At 37.2% G+C, this 18,491-nt stretch overlaps 1 protein-coding gene and 1 pseudogene across 1 annotated transcript in view; one reads left to right on the plus strand and one right to left on the minus strand.

The window, feature by feature from the left end:
- EYA3 (EYA transcriptional coactivator and phosphatase 3) overlaps positions 1–18,491 on the plus strand; it is a 100,281-nt gene that overhangs the window by 14,127 nt on the left and 67,663 nt on the right. The window lies entirely within an intron of this gene.
- LOC102769481 lies at positions 16,367–17,957 on the minus strand (annotated as a pseudogene).

The raw sequence follows: 18,491 nt of genomic DNA on the forward strand, positions 1-18,491 counted from the left end.
GTTTCGAATCTTTGACTTGATTCTTGCGCTCCTCTGGTCTGCTGTTGGGTGTCTGTATAATATACTTTATTTCAGTCAGTGTATGCTTAATTTCTAGTTGGTTCTTTATCACAACATCGAGGGTCTCATTAGATTTCTTGAGGATCTCACTACATTTATCAGCAGTTTCTAGAAAATTATTGAAAGACCTTAAAAGTATGGTTTTGAACTCTATATGCAGTAGTTTGCTTTTCCTCCATTTCTGTCATTTGTGTCCTTTTTCTTTGTCTCCGCATCTTTTTATGCTTCCCTGTGTTGGTAGAGTGGTTTTCTGTGCTAAGTGTCCTCTAGGGCCCAGTGGTTCAGCCTCCACAGTTACCTGTGGAGGTACACTCTTGGTGCACCCCCTTGTGGTCTTTGTGCGCAGTCTTGTTGTAGTTAAGCCTTGATTGTTGTAGGTATCACTGGGAGGAATTGGCCTCCAGGCCAATTGGCTGTGAGAATCAGCTGTGTCTGCAGTGGGAGAACTTCTGTGCTGGAGACACCCCTCTGGGGCAAGACTTACTTCAGTGGGGCTTTGGTGCTCACTGAGTCTGCCCCCTGAGTGTGTCCTTTATGTTTCCACGGAGCTGCAAACTGGATGGTCCCACTCTGACCTCTGGGCTTCCTGGCTCCTGGATCTCTAGGGAGGTGCTAATCTAGCCTTTGCCTGAGGCTATCCAGTAAAAGCCTCCCTGCAAGGCTTGGGCAAGGCAGGTCCCACGGGATCAACAAGGTGGGGCTAGCAGTTATGGCTGCTCTCAGCCCTGTCCTGAGAGGCTTTGCTTCTCAATGTCCCGGTAATTGCTGCAAGACTCTCGGAGAGAAAGCTGCCCTCGAGTTCCAACCGCTGCCAGACAGTCCTGCTTCTCCCGTATGAGTCTGGGTCCCTAGAACTCGCCCGGACCTGGAGCTCAGAGCCCGAGACTCCCTCCCGATTGAAAATGACAACCACGTCCTCAGCCGCCAGCCTGCTCTGCATGCACCTCCGCACCTTAGTATTTTACTTCCGCACTGCGCCTCCTCTGAGTCTCGGTATGCTTTTCTCTTTCCTTCTAGTTGTAGAATTTCCACTCAGCCAGCCTTGCTGTGGTTCTGGGTGATGTCTGTTCCGTCTTTTAGTTGTATTTTTGAAGTGGTTGTGCGAGGCAGCAATCTCCGGTGTTTACCTATGCCACCATCTTGGTTCCCCCCCCCCTCCTATTTTTTCTTTATCCTCACCTGAGGATATGTTTATTGATTTGAGAGAGAGAGAGAAACATCCATGTGAGAGAAACATGGATCTGTTGCCTTCTGTACACAGCCCGACCAGGAATCGAACCCACAACTTTTTTGATGTATAGGGCAATGCTCCAAGTAATTGAGCCACCTGGCCAGGGCAAACCTAGATTTTATAGTTTTTCTCACATCTAAAGACATTTCAAAAGACTTATTTCTATTAGTATAGTATATAATAAATTTTATCCAGATTACTCTGGAGAGCTCATTGATATATAGATATATAGAATTTTGACTTTAAAAATGGATGAAATAGAGTACAAATCTTTCTATATTACTGGAAGCAATGCATTTCTAGAATATTCATATTGAAGTATACCATATGTCAGGCAATAGTGTTATTGGAGAAATGCATGGATGGCCTTTCTCTGTTGCTAGTGGGAGTGGGGTCCTTGGAGTATTGGTGGAATAAGAATTTCCGGAGACCCCCACAGGAGGATGAGACGTATTAGAAAGCTTTGTGTGGAATTATAGCCTTCAGTTTGAAAAGTTACATTTCCCTTAAACCAGTCCTGAAAGAGGTACAGCTGAGGATTCAGCAGAGCTAGAAGCAAAGCCAGTGTCCAGAGTTTCTGTTCCATGGTGGAGCTGGGTCTGGTGTAGCATAAGATTAGTCACAGTTCATCAGTCCATTGTGTGGGTGAATGTACGGGAGTGTGCCACCTGCAATAAGAGAGCTAGGAGCCCAATGCAAAAGAGTGCAAGAGAGAGGGAACTTCTTTGTTTAGGAGATTATGTATCACAAATATTCCCGCCCTTGCAGTGGCCACGCCTACTCTGGCCAATGTCCTGTTCCCAGGTGTGACTGACAGACAAGTACCTTCCCTATTTCACCCAGACTTTAATAGGCATGCGTCTTATTTGGTTTTCCCTTTGCTCCTATCCAGTTAATTCATGACTGGGTTTATTACAGTGGTATCAATAGCACCTACAGAAAATATTGTGCTTCTTGTAGAAATGTTCCCTTCACAGATTAAAGGAAAATGAAGATAAAGTTTTGGAGGCTGTGAGTTCTATGGAGTCTGAATCTTCACACATTAGAGAAATTTTTGTTTTGTAACTGACAAGTTAAAAACAAAAGAGAGATTCATCCAAGGAGGGTTGGAAGGAATGTAGTAGAACTGTTGGATTATTATATTAAGCTTACTTTGACACATTTAATTCAGGTTAACTCCTTTCTTCTCAATACTTTTTACTGTGGTTTTAGAATTTTTCTTGTGGAACACATCTTCCTATTTTAAAGAAAGCTTGTGGGGAAAAGTTTGTGTTAATTTTTTTATTAAAGATTTAATAACTTGAAAGGGTGATTTTTCAAGAAGTAATATTAGAAACTGTAAAAACAATTCTTTAGAGAATCTGTTCTGGATAAAATATTTTTCCTATTAAAAATTTGGTACAGCCTATGTGTATTTTCAAATATTTTTTCTCAGTAAATTCTATAGTGTTCTGTTAACACATTGGGGACGGATCATGAGAATTCTCGCTTTTACAAAGTATCATACTCTAAAAAGATATTAGCTTGTAAGAACATGTAATAAATAACTTCAAAATGCAATGGGTATTTAATTTTAAAGTGTGCATTTAACATTTATGTAAAACATTTTTTGTATTCGTTCAATAGAAACTTATCTACCCACTGGGTAAAGCTAGCAATAAAACTACTGGTCCACAGTGTGTTAAGTGTAAAGTTACTATAAATATTCCTACAGCTGACAGTACCATGATATGTTATCAGTCATGCCTCCCAAATAAAGAAGCTAGAAGAACTCATCAACTTTACCAGAGTCAGTTGGCCAAGCTGTTTATTCATATGGAAGGAGTTGTCCAGCATGGTGATGGGTTTTGCCTCTCTGCAGAAAGTCCATCAGGGAAGGTACAGTTGGTTGCAATATTTTTTGGCCACAGAAATGTGATTTGTGCTGTTGCCTGAATTATGAGAGCTAAAAGGTCGTCCTCTTAAAGTCACTCTAGAAAAGCCTTAAGGGATGTCTGCTGAATGTAGAGCTACTGGATATTTGTGTTTATTTTAGCAGGACTCTAAGTAAATATGTTAGTAGATATGTTAGATGTTTTTTAAAAGGTGGCAAATAAAAAATGGTTGCCATCAGCTGATGAGATTTTGGTGAATTTCTGAAAGATAAGAAACAGATTGCATCAGTAGAGAAACTAGGAGTAGAAATCACAGCTGAAAGTATGTGTAGAAGTTTCAGAAATGTACTAATCTCTAAGTCAGGGGTCCTTAAACTTTTTAAACAGGGGGCCGGTTCACTGTCCCTCAGACTGTTGGAGGGCCGGACTATAGTTTAAAAAAAAAAAACTATGAACAAATTCCTATGCACACTGCACATATCTTATTTTGAAGTAAAAAAACAAAATGGGAACAAATACAATATTTGTATTTGCATGTGGCCTGCAGGCCGTAGTTTGAGGACCCCTGCAAGTAAACAAAAATGAAGAATGGAAGGGTGCCTATTCATCAAATTTCCTGGCCCTTGCTCTCAATTTTGATAATCTGGTGTGTGTCCCCTGGATAAAGCCCAGAGAAAAGTTTTCCAAACATTGAACCATCTGCCTGGAGAGGGCATAAATTTCCTTATAGCAGTGGTTCTCAACCTTCCTAATGCCGTGACCCTTTAATACAGTTCCTCATGTTGTGGTGACCCCCAACCATATAGTTATTTTCGTTGCTACTTCATAACTGTAATGTTGCTACTGTTATGAATTGTAATGTAAATATCTGATATGCAGGATGTATTTTCATTGTTACAGATTGAATATAATTAAAGCATAGTGACTAATCACAAAAACAATATGTAATTATATATGTGTTTTCCGATGGTCTTAGGCGACCCCTGTGAAAGGGTCGTTCGACCCTCAAAGGGGTCTGACCCACAGATTGAGAACCGCTGCCTTATAGTCTATTCTCCCCATAGTATTTAATGTATGTAAATCAAATCATGTCATTCTTTTGCCTGAAGCACCCATTGCCTTCCTAAACTCTATTGTATTTTACAAGGTTGTGTGATCTGGCCCTTTGCCTACTTCTCAGGCCTCATTTCCAACCCCTCATTCACTTGCTAACATTCGCCTTTTTGCTATTTTCAGACATGCCTAGATGTTATCCTTTCAGTTTCTTCACACTTACTAGTTCCTTCTGAAAGTCCTCCTTCATATCTTCTCTTTTTAAAAAAAATATATTTTTATTGATTTCAGAGAGTAAGGGAGAGGGAGAGAAAGATAGGAACGTCAGTGATGAGAGAGACTCATTGATCGGCTGTCTCCTGCAAGCCCCATACTGGGGCTCAAGCCCACAACCCAGGCATGTGCCCTGACTGGAATCGAACCGTGACCTCCTGGTTCATAGGTCGACGTTCAAGCACATGCTGGCTAGAGCTATATTTTTATAGCTCTTTCTTTTTCATTATTCAGATCTCTGATGAAATGTTACCACATCAGGGAAAAATCACCTTATCTAAAATAGCTTCCCTGGTTTGGCCAGTGTGACTCAGTGGTTGAACATCCACCTATGAATCAGGAGGTCACAGTTGGATTCCTGGTCAGGACACATGCCCAGGTTGCAGGCTCGATCCTCATTAGGGGGTGTGTAGGAGTCAGTGAATATCATCATTGATGTTTCTATCCGTCTCTCCCTCTCCCTTCTTCTCTGAAATCAATACAAATAAAATTTTAAAAATCAAATAAAATAGCCCTAGCTGGTTTGGCTCAGTGGATAGAGTGTCGGCCTGCGGACCGAAGGGTCCCAGGTTCGATTTTGGTCAAGGGCATGTACTTCAGTTGCAGGCTCCCCCCACACCCTTAGGGCACGTGCAGGAGGCAACCAGTCGATGTGTTTCTCTTACATTTATCTTTCTCTCTGTCTTCCTCTCTCTTCCACTCTCCCCCCTGTAGTCCAGGGGTGTGGAAAGGCTGGCCCGTGCCATATAAGGTGGCCCACAAAATCATTTGGTATAGCCCTGCCAAGGCATTGGGGGTGAGTTAATTAAATGTTTGACCAAATATAGCAGGCTAATTTTTAAGTTGATAATTTTGTATGGCTTACGAATGATGTTATAAATATCCAAATGGCCCTCGTCAGAAGAAAGGTTCCCTACTCATGCTGTAGTTACTCTCTATTCTTTACTTTGTTTTATTTTTCGTAGTACTGGTTATCTTGTGAAATTATTACCTTACGTATCTGTTTATCTTTCTATTAGAATGTAAGTTTCCTTGAGTCTGGGGACTTTGCTCATTACTAAATTCCCAGTATCTAAACTAGTGCCTGGCATATAGTAGACACTCAATAAATATTTTATAAATGAATGAGTGAATTTTGACGTTAGAGAAAGAAGCAAGAATAGACTGAAGCAATTACAGACTGGTATTACAAAAGCAGAGGAAGCAAAAAGCAAAGTGAGTTTCTAACTCCAGTGTTTCTTTCTAGGGTAAAACTCTGATAGCTACTCTCTCTGAAGTCAGAAGTCTGGCATAGAGACCAGATATATCCCTAATAATTTATATGGTGTTCAGAACAGGTAGGGATTCATATCTAGAAAGCCAGTTAACTGCAGATACTGCCTAACAGCATAATTCACCTCTCTTCTATAGGCACTGGAAGTGGGTATATACACTAAGTGGCCAGATTATTATGACCATCCCATCAGTACAATGAAGTGAATTAGTTATGCAAGCAATAATAATAATAAAACCTTGAGAGTATTTGCTTAGGAAGTTTTCAATATTCAGTATTTTTGGAAGTGTCAATGAAGTACTGATGGGGTGGTCATAATAATCTGGCTGGTTATAATAATCTGGCCGCTCAACGTATAACTAGAACCTGCATATAACAACAGATGAACAAAGATTCTCATCCACTCTGAGAAAAAACTGTTTAGTTGAAACTTCCAAAATACAAATATGAACTAATAACCTAGATTAAAATTAGTCATTTGAGAAAAATTAATACTATGAGAGATACCAAATGCAACCGAAACTAAGGAAATAATGAATAGTATAAACTGAAGGAAAATTTAAAGATAAGAATTATCAGTCATTTCAGAAGAAATAAGAAATGTAAATATTGAAATTTTAAAAATAAAAAAGAGACTGAATTAATAAGTATGAAGATTGAGCTGAAGGAGTTTCTCAAATCAGATGCAGAGGATGTCAACAATAATGGCAGAGAAAGAACCTCTGAAAACTTTCTCCTAAGAGCAATGAGAACACTGACAAAAATAGAACAACGTTTTCCAGAACTATGAGAATTAATCAAAGGCTCACAGCAATCTGGGAACATTTATTCAAGAAAAATGGCTGAATTTCAGCAAAAACACTATACTTTGTAGAGTTTTAACTTGCTTTGTTTCTATTCCCCTCTCTCCAGCTCCACAGTAGCCTTGAAAACCAACTGCCCCAATCATGGTGAAAACTAGCAGCCTCCAGAAGCCACTGGAAGGGGCAGAACAAGATTGGAACTCCTTCAAAGCCCCATTCCCAGGGAATTGTCATTACTTGACCTGTTTGGTGGTTCCTTGAAAGACATTCACAAGACTGTCTGTATTTGACCTGATGTGGAGCTCATCCCGTACAAATAGCCTTTTGCCCATCAGGGTATTCATTGGAAACAGAGGCAGTTGTTGAACATCTTGGCTGCCTGTTATAGTGAATAACAGTTGGGACAAACAACAGGCTAACCAAAAATCTTAAAAGGAATAGCTGAGGAATGAGATAGCCATTAGGGGATTTGAGAAGCTCTGATATATTTCTGGGAAATCTGAAAGGTATATATGCGTGGGGCTGTGTGCATGTTTAGGAAAGACCTGAGAAGGCCTAAGCTGTCAGTTCTGGTTCATCTTTAAGTTCTGTGCAAGCAGGTAGTGAAGGCTAAGGCAGATTTGTAAATTGACTGGCTGAGTGTTAAATATGTGCCCTGATATACATACAGAGCCCAGCAGTCTAGACTGGAAGATTTTCTAAGGAAATTGTCTAATCAGTAGCTCATCATTAATACTAATAGCAGAGACTTCAGTGGCCACATGTGACAAAGAATCCAGACTGCAGAATTAGATTCTTTATTTCCCTATCCTATTTCATTTTTCTTACCACTGCTTAAATAATAAGTTACTGGTTATGTCTCTTCCCTCTGATTAGAATATCCACGCAGTGAGAGCAGGGACTTTGTCTTTTTGCACAGGGCTTTATCTCCAGTGATTAGAACAATGCCTAGTACATAAAATATTTTTTGAAATAATGAATAAATGAATGAATAAGATATCAATCCTCTATTCACTTTCTGTCTTCTAAAAATCTGTTGTCTTTTGCCCCCTGAAAACACTGTTTTTATTTTCGTTGTAATTGTGTATTTTATCTATTCTATTCCTTTACTATTAATTTTATAGAGTGGATTTCTGTGCATTGTCAGCTCTCTTGAACCCAGTGTTCTGATTCCTGATTTTGATCAATAGGAAGGTGGTTGAGAGTAAACTGATTGGGATGAAGTTTGGGAAGTTATGTGGTAGAATTCAGCATTCAGAAGAAGAGAATGAAATAACCACACACTATACAAATAATTTTGACAATCTGGATGAAGTGGCTATTTTATTTTATTTGTTTTTATTTTGTTTCATTTTTTTGATTTTCAAGTTCTATTCATTACTATCTCTTATTCCCATGACACTATTTTATTAAAGTTAAGCCACACATTTAAAAAATACTTAGGCCCAGTCATAAGATGGAGAAATTATTTGCTAAAATTTTATTTGGGAGGTGTGAATAATTCTTTGAAGTTTTAAAATATGCATTGATTGATCTAATTAGTTGGTGTTTATTTCTACAGGCACATGTGGTCATACTAAAAATGTGATTTGTAATTGCAATGACTTGGTTATCCCCTTTAATAATGGTTATTTTCTCGAGCATGAAGTGGCTATTTTAGAAAAACATTAACAGATTTGATACCAGAAGAAAGAAATTTAATAGACTGATAACATTGAAGAAATTAAAGTTGTCTTAAGGACTGCTCCACAAAAACCTTGAGACCCAAATATTTTCATAAGTATGCTATTTCAAATACCCAAGGAAGAGATAGTTATGGCTCTCCTAAAGCAGTGATTTTTCAGCCTTTTTTCATCTCATGGCAGTAATTACTAAAATTCTCCAGCATACCAAAAATGTATTATATTTTTTGCCAATGGCAGTAATTACTAAAATTCTCCAGCATACCAAAAATGTATTATATTTTTTGCCAATCTGACAAAAATAATTTATTTTGTTAAATTAATTTTTTGAGCCGAGGCTGGTTTGGCTCGGTGGATAGAGCGTCGGCCTGTGGACTGAAAGGTCCCAGGTTCGATTCCGGTCAAGGGCGTGTACCTGGGTTGCAGGCACATCCCCAGTGGGGGATGTGCAGGAGGCGGCTGATCGATGTTTCTCTCTCATCGATGTTTCTGACTCTCTGTCTCTCTCCCTTCCTCTCTGTGGAAAATCAGTGAAATATATTTTAAAAAAATTAATTTTTTGAGAGAGAGAGAAAGAAGTACCGACTTGTTCCACTTATTTATGCATTCATTGGTTGATTCTCGTATGTGCGCTAACCAGCGATCAAACCCACAATCTTGGCGTATCAGGACGATAACCAACTGAGCTACCAAGCCAGAGCAAAAATAGGTATAATTTTGATTCGTTCACATTGGATGGCTATTATTGTATTGGCTGTTTTCATTTTTAATTTTACAATTTAAGGGAAAAGAGGTGAATGCCCTTTACTAGTCAGGTATTACATGCTTTAAAAATTCTTGCAGCACACTGGTTGAGCATGGATAAAGAAAAAAAGTTTACAATTCTTTTAAGAAAGCTAATGAAATATTGATTGTAAACTTTCTAGGCAGCATGAAACAGGAAAATATGAAAAAATTTTACAAATATTAATGTAGCTTCAATTTGGTACTAGCAAATGGAATTCAACAGTACATGAAAATAATCTTCAGCCCTAGGGTTTCAGCTCTGAAATAAATGCATATGTGGTTCAATATTAGGAAATCTATATACATGTTCTATTAATAGGTGAGAGAAAACCACATGATCATTTTTTGATGCCAAAAAAGCATTTGACCTAATTAATATCAATTCCTGATAAGCATTCTCTGTGTAATTAAAATTGATGAATTCTTATTTCACATGATTAAGAAAAATTTTATTTCAAACCAAAACCATTGTCATGCTTAGCGAGTGGTATGCTAGAAGTATTTTTATTAATGTAAGGAACAAGAAAAGGATGCCCAACGTTTAGCACTGTTACATAATATTATAGTGGAGGTGTAAGTCAATATCCAAGATTAATATTGGGGAGAGAGGAAGCAAAATTTTTGTGCAGCAGGAGACGATATATACATGAAACTCAAGAATCAACCATTTTACTGTTCTCGTTGTTAGAAACAATAAGGGACTTTGGTAATGTGGCTCTTTACAAAATTAATGTACCAGAATCATCAGCTTTCCTATATATAAAAAGCAGCTTCTTTAGAAAATATAACGAAAAATATAAGAAACAAAAAGATAAGATACCAACATAAGTAAATGGAGAGGTTCTACTAAGAGACATTTTAAAAAGATTAACTGGAAATACTGTGCTCTTAGGAGAGCTCAGTATTGTAAACTTAGTGGTTTTCCCTAAATTATTTTATGTACTTAATGCAATTTAAATTAAAATATTGTTAGTTTTTTAAAACTTGACAACATTACTGTGAAGTTCATTTGGAAAGCATAAAATGTGAAAAAGAAGATGGAAGAAGAGAAGCTAGCCTTTCAAGTATTAAAACACATGAAAAAAAAACACCTACAGTATGTTAGGAAATTATAATATTTCAAGTTGGTTTCCGAGGAAGTACCAAATAGACTCTGAAACAAATAGACTAATAACAAAATCTAGAAATTGCATATATATATGTGTATATATATATATATATGTATGTATGGATTTATGCATTATAAAATTGGCATTTCAAGTCATTGGAGGAAATGGCAAGATTTAGTAAATGGTATTAGGACAAGTGGTTAAGTATTTGGTGGATCAGTCAAATAACACCTAACACTTATTATGTATCAGGGCAGCTATCATAAACTCTTTATATTTATTAATATATTTAATTCTCCCAACAGCTTTGTGAGATACTGTTTTACCCCCATTTTATAGATGGGGAGATTGATGCAGAGTCACACAGCAATTAAGTGGCAGAAAGCGGGATTCAAGCATAGGCATTCTGGTTCCATGGTATGTTCTCTTAATCACTGTGCTATTATTGTCTCTAAGCATATATGTAAATGTAAATAATAGAGCCATCAAAGTTATAGAAGGAAGGGTGAATCATTATTTATAAGTTGGTCTTGTGGAAGCCTAAAAAACGGCACAAAACCTAAAAACTACAAAGGAAAAAATTTGGCAAATTTTATTTCCTAAAAATCATAACTTCTATTTGGCAACATATGCCATAAACAAAGTCAAAAGACAAATGACAAGGAGAGAGAAAATGTACAAGTGAAAAGGCTAATTTCCATAATTTACAGTGAATTGATACCAAATATTAAGAAAACGATCAGCAACCCTATAGTAATTGGCAAAAGGTGACTAGGCAGTTTATCAGAACTAAAAGCCAAACAACTAAAAACACTTATTTTTATTTATAATTAGTGATATAAAGCATGCAATTTGGAATCATCTTTTACTTATTGCATTAGGCAAAACTTAAAAGATTGATGGTACTTGGTACTAGTTGAGGCACAAGGAAGTGTGCACTAATTGTTGCAGTCTTTTTCTGTAGGTTTTCAGGGTTCCTTCAGTCTGACAGATCTATCAGGGTGTGGTAGAATTACTTAGGAAGAAGAAAAAATACACATATATACATGTATTTTTTATATGTAAGGATTAAAGGGCTTACCCTGTGGGTGAAGAAAGCAATTTTCAGATACCCCAAAAGGAATGTAGTACAGATGGGACATTCAGTCAGCATCATCTAAACTAGCAGAAAATGCAAATAAGGTGTGGACTGCGGAAAGACCATTGTGAAAAATCAGTTATGACTTCATAGAAAAATTTTGAAGATTTAAATTTTAATAAAGTCAAATTTATTCCTTTTTCTCTTTTATGGACTTGCCGTGGTGTCATACCTAAGAAATCCACTGAACTGTGACTGCCTTATGGAAATGGTCCTGATTTATTCTTCCACTCCCAGTGCTTAGTAAGACACTTATGAATGCAAAGAGGACTAATATTTTTAGGGTACCTCTACTATGTGTTAGGCACTGTGCATGGTACTAGGCTCTTTTCCTAAGTATTCATTAATTGAATTAAAATAAAATAAAATGAATCTACCAGGGGTGGGCAAACTTTTTGACTCGAGGGCCACAATGGGTTCTTAAACTGGACTCAGAAGAAGGAGCTGTGGCCGTGTTTCCCAACGTTGCCATGTTAACACTGCTGCTGGTGAAGGAGCGGAGGGGAGAGCAAGAGAACCCTCCGCTCTTTCGGCTCCGCGGGCCGGATAGAACAGCCGAAAGGGCCGGATCTGGCCCGCGGGCCGTAGTTTGCCCACGGCTCTAGCCCTACCTGGTTTGGCTCAGTGGATTGAGTGTCGGCCTGTGGACTGAAGGGTCCTAGATTCAGTTCCAGTCAAGGGCAAATGCCTGGGTTGCAGGCTTGAATCTCCAGTAGGGGACATGCAGGAGGCAGCCAATCAGTGATTCTTATCATTGATGTTTCTATCACTCCCTCCCTCCCCTTTCCTATCTGAAATCAATAAAAATATATTTAAAAAATAAATAAAATGAATCTATATTTACAAGAGAATCTAAAACTGACTAGGTAATAGAGCTAAATGCTTTTGACTCTGAATCCCATTTCTGTCCCTTTACTGATTTGCCTCATTACATAGTAAGCTCCTATTTGGTGCATTTGGAATGACTGACTATAAAAATGTGATCACAAACTTAGAAACGTTTCATAAAACAAGTTTGATTAACACATTTTTGCACCCTTTTGGTATTATGCCTATAAGCCATTTAAATATTTTTTAAAGAAAACAGTGCTGCTCATATAATACTATTCTGAAATAGATTTTCAGAAGTGTTTCACAGATAGTTCAGTTTCCATGTACCCCTTACCCAGTTTCCCCTCTTGTTAATATTTTTTGTGTGTTTTTAAATCCTCACCCCAGGATATATATTTAGAGGAAGGGAGAGAGAGAGACAACAATGTGAGAGAGAAACATCGATAGGTTGCCTCCTGTACTCGCCCCGACTGGGAATCAAACCCACAACCTTCTAGTGTACAGGACGACATTCCAACCAACTGAGCCACCCAGGTAGGGCTTACATAACTATGGTGCATTTGTCAAAACAAAGAAACCAATATTGGGACATTACTATTAACTAAATCCAGGCTTCACAAACTTTAGCTTTCACTATTTTTTTCACTAATGTCCTTTTTCTCTTCCAGGATCCAACTCAGGATACCACATTGCAGTCTATAGATGTAAAAAATGACTTTGTGAAAGAAATAAAAAATAAATACTTCACTCAAAATAGAAAAATATGAATTTGTCTTGAGGCATAGTTTGCCTAAGATTATTAGTTAAGATCAACTGGAAAAGAGGACTTGTGTATCTTTCAGGTTTAACTCCATTAAGCAGTCTTCTTTTTTTTCCCCTAAGCAAAACAACAAATAGTGGTTGTATTCTGATTTTAAGTGCTATTTTTTAAATAGTAGTACAGGTGCTCCTCAACTTGAGATGCAGCCGCAATAAACCCATCATAAGTTGAAAATATCATAAATCATTTTCTAGTAATATAAGTAAAAAATGTACTTAATATACCTAACCTATAACATCATAGTTAAGTATTGCTTACCTTAAACGTGTTGAGAACACAATATCTCAAAAACACTGGCAACACACTATACTTAGAGTATTGGTTCTTTACCCTCGTGATTGTGTGCCTGACTGGGAGCTACTGCTACCCAGCATCGTAAGAGAGTTTTGTACCACATATTACTAGCCTGGAAGAAGATCAAAATTCAAAGTACGGTTTCTACTGAATGTGTATGCTTTTGCACCATCATAAAGTTGAAAAAGTGTAAGTCAAACAATCATAAGTCAGGGACTGTACTTGAGTTTGTTCTCAAGGCATTATTAGATCAGTAAGGCTGCTCACGATCCATGAAATACCTGGGACTGCCAGTGTTATTACTGTTCGCTGGGAATTTCTTCCACTATACATTTAGGGTTCGGCTCAGAGCAAAAGCATGAGAATGCTAACTTTGTAGTGATGTGACAGTTCAGTTAGGCAAACTGTCCAATTATTTGGAAAGTTTTTGAGTGTTTTATTTTTACCCTTTTAATGTGTGGAAGCATTTTTGCAGTGGTATGTATAATCATGTTTTGTGTTATTTATGTATTTTTCTTCATTTCCCACCTTTGTTTTCAGCTTGTGTATTTCTTCAGTGGCCAGATGGCCAGCAAACCAAAGCAGAGAGGTAATAGCAAAACGAATGAAAAACTCAATAAACTTCTATACTATTTGTATTAATTTTCTGTGACTGCCATAATAAATTACCACAAATTTGGAGGTTTGAAACATCAGAAATTTATTTTTCTCTTGCAATTCTGGAGGCCAGAAGTCTGAAATCAAGGCAAAGCTGCACTTTCTTCATAGCCTCTAAGGGGAGAATCTGTTCCTTGCTTCCAGCTTCTGGTGACTGCTGGAAGTCTGGCCATATCCTCCAACCTCTGCCTCCATCTTTGTATCATCTTTTCTCTGTATGTGTTAGCTAATTTCCCCTCCACCTTACTCTTATAAGGACATGAGGTGGCACTTATGACCAACCTAGGTAATCAAGGATAATCTAATCTCAAAATCCTTAATTTAATCCTGCAAAGACTCTTTTCTAAATAAAGTAACAATCACCAGTTCTGGGAATTAGGATGTAAATCCATCCACCTTTCCTTCCTTCCTTCCTTCCTTCTTTCCTTCCTTCCCTTTCTTCCCTTCCTTCCCTTCCTTCCCTTTCTTTTTAATTTAAAACTTTACCCTACCAAAATAGTTATGGCAGTGTAAAGTACAGCCTAAAAAACATGTAGTCAATAATATTGTAATAACTATGTATGGTGCCAGTTGAATACTGGAAATATCAGAGGGAACAGTTTGTAAAGTATATGATTGTCTAACCACTATGCTGCACATCTAAAACTAATACAAAATAATATTGAATGTAAATAGTAACTGACAAATTTTAAAAATAAACAAAAACCTTTAACCTACTAATAAGTGAGGGAAAATAAAGGCTTCTAACCTCTAAGTAAGCAGTATCAGTGCTGTGATCTCTTATTATAAATATAAATATTAAAATTTGAAATAAAGTTTATCACTTCTTGCGTTTTTTGAATAACACAAACTTCAAAATGATGTTTTTCAAATCAGTTAACAAAACCTTGTAAAGAATTAAATTTGTGACTTAAGGCATCCCTGGTGAGAAATGAGAAAAGTGAAGATTTTAATTTTTTGTGCCTCTAAATATATTAAAGGTTCTTGAAGAACTAGTTTAAGTAAATATTTAGAGGAATCAAGAGCCTGGAAATTGTGTTTGATTGAATGAATATTTATTTAATGCCCGCCATGTGCTATCAGATACTAAAAAGAAGAAGTGGGCTCTGCCATTGTCAGTTTAGGATCAAGATTCCACAGAATCTTAGAAACAAGGGAAAATTAATTTTAGCAGAATTAACTGCCAGTTATAGAGACTACACAGTAAAGGTCAGAGGAGTAAGTAGTTTTGAAAAATTCTTAATTAACTAATAATGAAGCAGGAAGATCTTTCTCTAATAACTTTGAGACTTTAGTAGGTTTGGAGATACTTTGTTTTTCTAAAATATGCTTTTATCTCTGACTAGAAATGGTAAAAATTTATTTTCATATATTTTGTGATTAAAATTACCTGTTCCATTAACAGATCAAAGCCTGTACTTTAGAAATTAAAGATTTATGGTTGTAAAGAGAAAGCAAATTGTTATTTTTGCTAGACAGTACAGGAAGTTAAAAAGTAGCATAAAAAATAATCTTATTTTAGGATTTTCAGTAAGTCTTAAAGTGCCAGTTAACACATTTAAAAAGAAGTTTTAAGTTTAAGAACATGTTACTATATCAAGAAGTCAAAGTAATATAACAGAATAGTTGGAGAATTAATGAAGGAAGGGGAATAAATAGCCTAAGGTAATATTAGGAATGCATTTTTTTTTTTTTTTAGGTAAACTAGGATGTTTAATTTTAAGAGAACCCTCTTTCAACAGGATCATTCAATTCTAAAAATGGTGGCATTCTTTTAAACTTTCCTTTTTTCAGAAGCAGCAGTTATATTGGGTTAATCTAAAAAATGTAAACCCCCTAAACTTTCATTTTTCTGCATAAGACCATGAGAATGGATTAGGTTATCTTTCACATTTCCAAGCAAAATTCAAACTCCAAAAAAAGCCCTTTGAGAGTAAACAAACAAGCAGAGAGCATTGCATTATTACCCTAATAAAGCTGTAGGTTTCATCACATGTACCAACAAATCTACTGGCTAGTTTTGCGCTCTTTCACAGAATTTTACACCTATGATACCAAACACTGACATAGAAAACTCCCTAATAAGATAAAGGAGCGATTTTCAATCAGTATACGGTTGCACACTGTTGAGACACAATTTTTTAAAACATGCAATACCTGACTAGTCAGGGGCACTGACCTCTAGCCCTCTTAGACTGTCAAATTAAAAAAGAATGGGCCAAACAGTTTGGCTCAGTGGAAAGAGCATCGGCCTGCGTGGCAAAACTACTTTTTGGTGTGCTGCAGAATTTTAGTAATTAGTTTATGTGTGCCATGAGATGAAAAAGGTTGAAAATCGCTGACATAAAGCCAAGACAAAAGCTTCTATCTTATGAGTAATGAGACACACCATCACTTTATAGTCTTCTAACATTATTACAGTTTAAATTTTATAATGTGACAATGCATTCATGAGACAATCAGCAGACTGATTAAAGAACACTTTTAAGCAGACATGACTGTCCTAAATTGCTTATTAGGTAAGAATTTTACAAACATATATTAGCGGTAACGGTGGAGCTGGAGAGTATTGCGCCTTCTCCAGGCTGCACAGCGAGAACCACCAGTAGTGTGGTGGGACTTGTGGCCCTTCCCAAGGCCACGGCTCTTGGGCCCGCACATGTCAGCCCTCGCATCTTCCTGTGCTTGTGGGCTGTTGTGGTGATCCACTGGGTGTCAGGATTTCTTCTGATAGCTTTATGGGATGGGTCAATGAGGATAACCTCAAAGAATTTGTACGTGGAATCTTCACCAATCCAGTAAGAATTCAGGACTCTCGCAGCCCCACAGTGGCGTCCAGCTCGCTCCTCTGCAACAGACTGAAGACTTCGAGCAAACTTTAGCTGGTTAACACTGATGGACAGGTTTGCCATAGGTCGCACCCTTAGGAACAGGGCGTTTGCGGCCACCACGGTGCACACGAATCCGTTATATGACATAGCCTTGCTTGGCCTTGTAGCCCAGCCTGCGCGCTTTGTCGGGTGGGGAGGGGGGAGGAGGGCCCCCCGTGGAGCGCAGAGAGCTGGCGGTACTGCCAGCAGCGCACCCTGAGAAGGAAGCGCTTTGCGTCGGCCTGCTGCTTCCTCCCTAGCTCCTGGATGTACTTGTAAGCGCGCCCATGTTGGTTTACCTGATGGCTTCAGCCAGACGGAAAGGAAGAGCCTCTCCAACAATCCTCTTTGGACTCCTCCTGGGAATGCAGTTTTAAAAGGGAAGGTTTTATGCTCAATTCTACATGAAGGGAAATAAGACAAGGGAGTTCAGAATCTTGGGTTCCACTACTGGTTCTGCTACTTACAGACATCATGAGGCAATGCCTTCACGTCTTCGGTTTTAGTTCACTCAACCCTAAAATAAGGATTACCTCTAACAATTTAATAATCTATATTCCTTGTAGCATCATTTGTTATAAATTTTCTTCCATTCACAGAGTGACTATTTTTCTGTCCAGAAGAGTAAAATCAAATGCGAAATGTCTTCTGATACCAAATTCTTTTAACTGTTGGGAGTTGAAAGCTTTTATTCAGAGCCATGAAATGAAGCAACCCTGGGTTTGTGTGTAGTGTCTGTCTAACTTGACTTATGAAAGAGATGACAGAGCAAGAAAATTAAATGAGTCTTTCTGTCTGTAGTGTCGTCATGGGCTTCTTTTAAGATTTGGGGGTAAGGAAGGATCATTGCTACGTAAATTGCTTTTCCCTCAAAGTTGAAGTTTTTTCCTGAGGAAAATGGATGAGCCAGAATGTAGAATTTATGTCTCATTTTAGCTTAATACTTGAACATTTTTATAAACGCATTTTAAAAGTGATGTACCTAAACATTTTACTATGTAAACCTTAAGCATCCAGCATTGCATTTCTTTGTCTATGCTTTTGATTCTTACCAAATTATACTTAAGCCATTATTCTATAGTTATTGTGAAATCTTAGGTTTTTTCACATTTTAAATGAGCTTGTATTGAAATAGGTTATAGTTTTCATTTTAATATAGAATGTTCGATTGTATAATTACAGCATAAGTAAACAATTCTCCATGTGTTGGTTGTTTCTAATTTTTCATTTCCGTGAAAACAAACTTTCTCTTTTTAAAATAGACTTAGCTTCTTTTTAGGGAAAAAAGAACAAGAAAAATTATTCAGATCATGGGCAATTTTATGACCTCTTTTATACTCTTTAACTAGAGAACAGTCTGATTTTAAAGCTGTGCCTGAATATTTCTTATCTTCTTGAAGTCCAGATAACTCTAGGTTTTGTTATTTTAGATTTATTTTTGGTAGTTGAATAGGTATGAAGTGGTATCTTAAAAATATTAAAATTTACTTAGTAGGAAGAATCTTTTTCCCAAAATGCTGATTTGATCTTAAAAACTATTTGTATCTTTTGATGGATATATATGTTAGTCATTGTCTGCACATAATAGATGATCGGTAAATGTTGAATTGGTTGGATTTATATTGTAGACATTAAGCTTTATCTATTGTGATTATTGCAGGTGTTGCTTACATTTACTCTACTGTTTTAATTTTAGGCTTATTTTTTCATTGTGTGAAAGTGTATCTTACATCACCA

This window comes from Myotis davidii, unplaced genomic scaffold, assembly GCF_000327345.1.
Source record: "Myotis davidii unplaced genomic scaffold, ASM32734v1 scaffold149, whole genome shotgun sequence".
Classification (NCBI taxonomy): Eukaryota; Metazoa; Chordata; class Mammalia; order Chiroptera; family Vespertilionidae; genus Myotis; species Myotis davidii.